We start from the raw sequence: 7,854 nt of genomic DNA on the forward strand, positions 1-7,854 counted from the left end.
GCGGGCAAAAGCGAGATGAGGGGAGGCTGAAGGGGGGGGATGACACACAATTAGGTTCAGAATTAGGGCACACCCCTCCTTGCTTTTTTTTGCACTTTAGACCTCCTCCTCCTCCTATTTGGGAGCTGTGAGGGATTAAAGGCCACCTGACCAATCATAGAATTGTAGACGTGGAAATGTTGCAGGAATTTATGTATAGGTTGGGCAGGGGGTTGCCCCTCCAGCAGATATCAGGCACATGCAGCCCACTACCAAACCCAGCACAATCACTTTTGTGAATTGTCCCCACAAAACACTTCATCACAGTTTCTTCCTATCTAATTCAAAGGGCCTCTGCTGCAGAATACCAAATGTAAGAATTCACTGATAAATGTATCTGTGTACTGGCTCATTGGGAAAACTTCAGAAATTCATATAGACATGAGCTCAGCTCCTCAGCAGCCCCTCTGCCTGAGGGATAATCCCTGGCATCCTGATACCTGAGTGCCAGACAGGTAGCCATTCCAGAAAGAACAAACCCAGATGAAGACAAAAGGGTGTGATGAACTTGGCTGGGAAACAGGGAAATGTAAATCTCTCTTTTGTTACACTTGATGGGTGTTTGGTGGAGGGCAAGGAGAACCATGGGGCAGGGTCCAGGATGCTCAGATTACGGCCACCAGACCTCCCCTTTCATGATGTAACCATGATGTATGGGGGGGTGTAACATGGGGGTGCTCTGGTCCATGGGGTCACAAAGAGTCGGACACGACTAAACAACAACAACAACAACAACATGGGGATTGTTATGTACTGAAGTTCTCACCCTGGGCCAGCAGGAGGATACTGTAGATAGTTATGCAAATGAAGGATCGGAAGTGACGTTCAGTGATTGGATGGATACTGTAGATAGTTATGCAAATGAAGGATCGGAAGTGACGTTCAGTGATTGGATAGTTTTAGAATGTTGTTACAGTAACAAGGTACTGGAGCTCTATATAAGCAGGCTGACTGAGCCCTTCAGCTCAGTTCAGTTCTGGCCTCAGAATAAAGAAGAGCTGTTTGAAGAATCGCTGTGTCCTCTGATATGTTTGCCCACAACTTAACAGGGATTAGCAGCTAATAAAAGTTTGGGTTCTCTTTTGTTCTGGGCTTCCATCTTGTTCCACCTGGTGGCAGGTGGGAGTCCTGTTGCGACAGTCTTCAATAAAGACCAAGCCGACTGGCTGCTGTTTTGCTGGCTGGAGTCCTTGTGTTTTGTTTTGTTTTTTTGTCTAAGGGAGCCCTCAGATTTCTCCGTTAACAGAAAAAACACCCAAAGGTCATCTAGCCCAACCCCCTGCAATGCAGGGGGCGTTTGGATGGGGCATTTGGAGCAGGGGCTCCTCCCAGATGACCTGTTTATTGAGCATTCGGCCTGATTTCATAGAATCATAGAATCATAGAGTTGGAAGAGACCACAAGGGCCATGGAGTCCAACCCCCTGCCAAGCAGGAAACACCATCAGAGCACTCCTGACATATGGTTGTCAAGCCTCTGCTTAAAGACCTCCAAAGCAGGAGACTCCACCACACTCCTTGGCAGCAAATTCCACTGTCAAACAGCTCTTACTGTCAGGAAGTTCTTCCTAATGTTTAGGTGGAATCTTCTTTCCTGCAGTTTGGATCCATTGCTCCGTGTCCGCTTCTCTGGAGCAGCAGAAAACAACCTTTCTCCCTCCTCTATGTGACATCCTTTTATATATTTGAACATGGCTATCATATCACCCCTTAGCCTCCTCTTCTCCAGGCTAAACATGCCCAGCTCCCTTAGCCGTTCCTCATAAGGCATCGTTTCCAGGCCTTTGACCATTTTGGTTGCCCTCCTCTGGACACATTCCAGTTTGTCAGTGTCCTTCTTGAACTGTGGTGCCCAGAACTGGACACAGTACTCCAGGTGAGGTCTGACCAGAGCAGAATACAGTGGCACTATTACTTCCCTTGATCTAGATGCTATACTCCTATTGATGCAGCCCAGAATTGCATTGGCTTTTTTAGCTGCCGCGTCACACTGTTGGCTCATGTCAAGTTTGTGGTCAACCAAGACTCCTAGATCCTTGCACTATGTCCAGCCTTCATGACTCATTTGTTCTAATTTAATCATATAATTGAAGAGGTGGAAGGGTCTCCCGGGGGTCATCTAGTCCAACCCCCTGGAATGCAGGAATCACAGTGACTGCATCCCTGGCAAGCGGCTATCTAGCCTCCAATGAAAGAGATTACACCAACTTCCTAAGGGATCTGTTCCCCTCTCAAACAGCTCTTGCTCTCGGAAAGTAACTCCTAATGTTTAGTCAGGATAATCATCATCATCATCATCCCATCTGGCTGGGTTTCCCCAGCCACTCTGGGCAGCTCCCAACAGATTAAAAACAGAATAAAACATCAAACATTAAAAGCTTCCCTAAACAGGGCTGCCTTCAGATGTCTTCTAAAAGGCAGATAGTTGTTTGTTTCCTTGACATCTGGTGGGATGGAGTTCCACAGGGCAGAGGGGTTACCAAATGCATGACTGAGTTGAAGGTTGGCGCTCCGAGGTCGAATCTAGGTGGCACCCTCCAGCTGCTGCTGAACTACAATTCCCAGCATGCACGGCCAGTCGCCATGGGAGTTGTAGTTCGGCGACACCCAGAGGGCCAAAAGTTCACCGTGCCCTATCTAATCCAACCTCCCTCTCCCCCAAAAACTCTTTGGGGGCCTCAGAGAGTAGATGCGAATTTAATTGGTTATTACTGACAATTGTCAGTTTATCTACCCAGGGCAGCTGTTGAGAACGTAGATTTGAAGCGAATCGCTTTGCCTGCCTCCTTTAAAATTTTATGCGCCAGATGTCAAGGCCTGTTGGTGAATATTTAGTTTGCCACTTTTGATGTACAGTTGGCTGATAACTTCAGAAGTGCTGACCTTAACGTGCCCTTCATTTATTTTTATTTTATTTGTACAGGTTTGCTGTGTTGCATTAAGCAACTGATAACGACCTCATGCGAAAGGGAGCTGGTTTGGCTCACGCTGAAACACCTTGCGTAAAATGTGGCCTATATCAGATCTGTTAACAGGATGCTTGAATAAATATATGATATTTCTTCTGCTGCAATAAAGAGTTCTGTATTCTCTCTGCATTTTTGGTCTTTCGTTGATGTGGTAACTCGAGCAAGTAAGCCAAACTGCAAGGCAGGGAGGGAATAAAGCACGACGCTCTCTTTGGGTCTGTTGCGCAAAATGAGGCACAGAGCTTCTTCAGAGCTCCGCTGAGGAAAACAACTTGCGGGTTACTGAATCCATAATGCATACGCTACACTCGGATTTCTGCTCAGAGAAAGTCCAGATTCGCTCCGCTCCAACTAATTTATGCAGAACAGCCTTAATTTACATGACGTATTAATATTGCAAGGCTTTGGGCTTGTTTGTTTGTTTGTTGCAGAATTTATTTAGCTCACATTAGCAAGTGAAACAAGGGCATGGGACAAGGGGGGGGGCAGGAGAAGCAAACACACACCCAAAAAAGAGGGTCAGGGAAGGGTTCAAAATGTCCCACCCCTTTACCACGTGAATGTTTCTGCCTGCCTCTTGCAGAATGACTATTTCTGGTGCAGAGTCAAAATGGGGGCTGGGGACACACAAACACTTTGGGGGAAAGTTCACATGTTCTGCGAAAAAAGTTCCAAGTTCGTGCTCAGTGCGGACCCCTAAACTTCTTTCCGCCTTTCTTGAGGACTAGAGACTTGAGAAAGGAAATGAAAGAGAAACAAATGGATATTCCCTATCTACTCCATGGGTAGCCAGCCCTTTGGATATTCTGGACTACAATTCCCATCAGCCTGTGGCTAATTGTCAGGGTGATGGGAGCCCCCCACAACATCTGGAGAGGATCGCCGCTGGATACCCCAGATTCCCAACTTGAGGTGTGCTGCAGCCCAGAACGAAGATGTTTGGATTGTGTCCCTATACAAATGCTTCTCATACTTGGTTCTCTGGCTTTTTTTGGACTACAACTCCCATCATCCCTAGTTGCAAGAGCAGTGGTCAGGGATGATGGGAATTGTAGTCCCTAAACAGCTGGAGAAACCAAGTTTGGGAAACACTGCCCTATAACCTCTTGTCCCTGTCAGAGGAACGAACCAGGCAACCTCGTCTCTTAACCCATCATTTGCCAAGCAGGCGCCCCCCAGATGTTGTGCGCTGCAACTCCCAGCAGTTTACAGGAGTTGTTGCCCAGAACATCTGGATGGCACCAGATTAGCAAAGCCTGCCTTAAACTAGCTGCTCAACAGCGTACATTCCCAAAATACTTACAGCCCAAGATTCTTGCCCTCTGCTTGCAGGAAATTTCAGGTGGGGGTTGGGAATTGCAAGCCCCTTCGCCCTGGCCTTTGACACTTGGGGCGTATATTTTTAGGATTTTTGTGATTGCAAGTTTATTATTATTTATTTGTTGGTTGCATTCATATCCCTTTTTTCTCCCGTGAGTTCAAGGTGATGTAATATATGGTTCTCCTCTTCATTTAACAACCCTGTGCAGGGGGGGTCAGCTGAGAGGCAGTGATTGCACACACACACACACACACACACACACACACGGTCACAGCCACTCATGTCTTGTGGGAGATTTGAACCCTGGTCTCCCAGCTCCTACTCCAACACGTTAACCACTACACCCCACAGTTTTAAACTGTTTTAAATATTGTGTTTTATCGTTGCAACCCATCCTGAGACTTTAGGATGAAGGGTGGGTTAATAATAATAATAATAATAATAATAATAATAATAATAATAATAATGCAAAAGTCACCAGGTCCCAAATGGCTGAAATTTAAAAAAAAATCAGTGTTTGTGGGAGAAATAGAGTTGGAGCCATCCAAACGAAGCTGCGAGATGGAAACCTGGGCTCAGGAACAGGGGGGAAAACCCTTTCAGTCACTTGCCACACCTTATATCACACACATATAGAGACAGCACGCTCCTGAAATCTCGTAAATTTCCTTAATCTCGCTTCATTGGCTCAGCTCTCCTAGCAACTCCGGCAAGAGTGGGCAGCAAATTTCGGGGTGCCAGGAAGGGCAAGGCGCAAAAACGCACACATACACACACGTCACTCCCACACCGCAAGGGTTTTGGGGGTTCACCCCACGCAGTGGGGGAGGGCAGTACAATTTCAAAGTCCGGAGGAAGCGATGTTTTTCCTTCTAGCTTGTTTTAGAAGGGGGCAAAGCAACTTCTCTCTGTGAGCGCCCGCTGGGCGAGGCAGCCACAAAAAGGGGAGATCATATTATTATGAATCACTGTGCGCTCCCATCTCCTCGCTCAAAGGGCTTTGAAGGAATGATCTCACAACAAAACCCAAGAGTTCAGTAATTAAAAACCCCCATTTTACGGCGGGGGAGGGGGTGATTTCTAAAGCATCTTAATCACTCCTCTTTGTTAAGAAGACAGTCGCTGTAAAGCACTTGGGCATGCAAATTACATCCCATAGTAATCGATAGCAATATCATCCTCGGGAGCCAAGGGTTTGATGGCCATTTGGAGAGTTCTTATTTGTGTCTAATTTTCTTTTATTTTAATCTCCACTGATCCGTCTCCTTAGTGTGTGACACACACACCCATCGTGAAAGGGTAGATTAGAATAATTCTGTTTTTAATGAACAGGGCAGGAAGGGGGGGATGGACTGCGAAAAGAAAATCAAGGCGACAGGAAGGGATGAGGTGGTATAGGACTTCCCCATCACTTCCCATGGCCCTTGCAAGGATAACTGAGCCGTGATGGGGAATGGCACTCTGCACATGCTCTATTTCTTCTTCCTCACCTTCCAGATTTTTTTAAAAAAATGGCCAAAGTCGGGCGAGGCCTCAGTGGGCACAGGAATTCAGTGGCAAAGCAAATGCACTCTGCACATGCTCAGAAAACCACATTTATCTGGTTAAAATCCTGGTTCTTCCTCCAACTCCTCAAAAAATAAAAACCAAATCTATTACAAATCCACCCCCCAAAATGTTTCTAGCCGATGGATGCAACTGAGAGCTCTTTAGCAACATTGATTTCTATTTGAGCAAGGTTTTGTAAGACCCACAAGGCAGAGCATGCTACAAATATATTTTATTTTTATTTTTTTACAACCTTGTCTCCAGAACCAATACCCCCACCCAGCTCCCTCGAGATCCCAGACAGGTCGCCTTGCGCTCCAAATCTCCGGAGGAGTCTCTGGGTGCCAAGAAGCCCCGACAGCCCAGCGACGTACCTACCTTGTTCTGCAGCTCCAGGGACCCATAGGCGTTGGGGTTCACTCCCCACGGCGGCCGGTTCCTAGGGCAGCTGCTCCACCATCCATCCCAGTTCCTCCAAGTCCCTAGAACTGGGAGCCCGGCTCCCATCGGGGAAACCGAAGTGCCCGTTCGGAGGAGAGCACTGCACCGCCAGGGATGCCAGGCAGCGTGCCCATTAGCACCCCGGTTGGCCAAAATCCCCTGCGATGAAATAAGATCTGCAGAGCTACAGAGCGGGGAGAGGGGAGTTCGAAGCCCACCGCGCCAGCCTCGCTGCCTTCTGCCAGGCTCTCGGTGCAAAAGATGGGCTGGAGGTCCCCAGGCAGCGGTCTTCTCGCTGCGCCAGGAGAGGTGCCCGTCGCTTCACATCCTGAAACGATGCTGTCCAGAACAAAGAGGAAAGCCCATCTCCTTCCTGCAAGATCTTCCTAGGTTCACCTTTCGGAAGCGATCCTCAAGCCCTGGGAGCCATCCGACGGAGGGATTCCTTCTGCTTTCCTTCAGCTGGTCTCCAATGAGGAAGATGGAGATGGGGGAAGGGATCTCTCTCTCTTTCTCTCGATCTCTCTCTCTCCCCACCAGGGCGTGGAGCTTGCAAAACTGCCCAGAGGTTTCTCTTCGCAAAGGCAGCGGCCATCCAGAGGACCCCCAGAAAACACCTTTTCCGCCTTAGATTAGCAGCCCCGGATAGCAGAGAAGATACACGCGCACGTTTAATGTATAATAAAATCAACCAGCGGCGACCACCACCTCTTCCGTCTGCAATCCCGCCGCGGCGGAGGACAAAGAGTTAATATTGCACGGGGTGCGCGCCCCCCGGGGGGCTCTCCTGTCCTCTGCCCCCTCCCCACAGCACCGCTCCTCTATCGCCCTTGCAGATCTCTCTAGAAGCCAAAGAGGGCGGCTTGGGCGCTGCCGGGCAAAGGGACTGCTCCGTTGGGGGATGGGCGGCCCACGCCCACCCTGAGCATCGCAGCTTGGAGCGGGGTGGGGGGATACAGCGGCGAGCCCCTCTCCGCCGGGCGCTGCATGTGAAGAAAGCCCCCCGAGGAGGGAAGAGGAAAAAAATCCCGGCGGTTCTAGGGCTCGAGGTCGGCGGGGCAAGAGCGCAGCATCCGCAGAGGATGGAGGATGCAGGTTGCCAGGCGATGGGTACCAGATGCGGGGGATGGAGAAAGGGATGCAGGGAGCGCGCCGGCAGGATGGCCCCGCCGAGGGCAGATGGAGAGGGCCGGAGCCGGCAGCCTGCAAGACCCGGCGCGGGCTCCCTGGCCCAGGATGCCCGGCGCCAGCAGCCGCGCCTTCAGGGAGCGCCTCCTTCTGGCTTGCGCCGGCGAACAAGCAGGGCGGCTTCTGGGCTCCGGACCAGGCACCGGGCGCCCCGCCCCGCCGGCTCTTAAAGGCGCAGCAGAAGCCCCACCCAGGTTAGGGGGCTTGCTGCCCCTGATGGTGGCTGGCTCGCTGGCACGCTCACACGCACCCATCACTGGCACCCAGGGTAGGCTGGTTGCCGCGTTTCTTCTCCCTAAGGTCCCATACCCCTTCATGGCTCACTGCCTTGCCCTGGGGAAGGGGCTTG

General features: G+C 50.1%; 1 protein-coding gene across 1 annotated transcript in view; it reads right to left on the minus strand.

Annotated features, from left to right (window-relative positions):
* The window catches only part of LOC128418204 (leucine-rich repeat and fibronectin type III domain-containing protein 1-like protein), a 68,792-nt gene extending 61,183 nt beyond the window's left edge, over positions 1-7,609 (minus strand). The window contains exon 1 of the mRNA XM_053397662.1: positions 6,255-7,609. The gene's annotated coding sequence lies outside the window, so the exon portion shown is untranslated. The remainder of the gene's footprint in view (positions 1-6,254) is intronic.
* Between the last annotated feature and the right edge of the window lie 245 nt (positions 7,610-7,854).

This window comes from Podarcis raffonei, chromosome 8, assembly GCF_027172205.1.
Source record: "Podarcis raffonei isolate rPodRaf1 chromosome 8, rPodRaf1.pri, whole genome shotgun sequence".
NCBI classification, from domain to species: domain Eukaryota; kingdom Metazoa; phylum Chordata; class Lepidosauria; order Squamata; family Lacertidae; genus Podarcis; species Podarcis raffonei.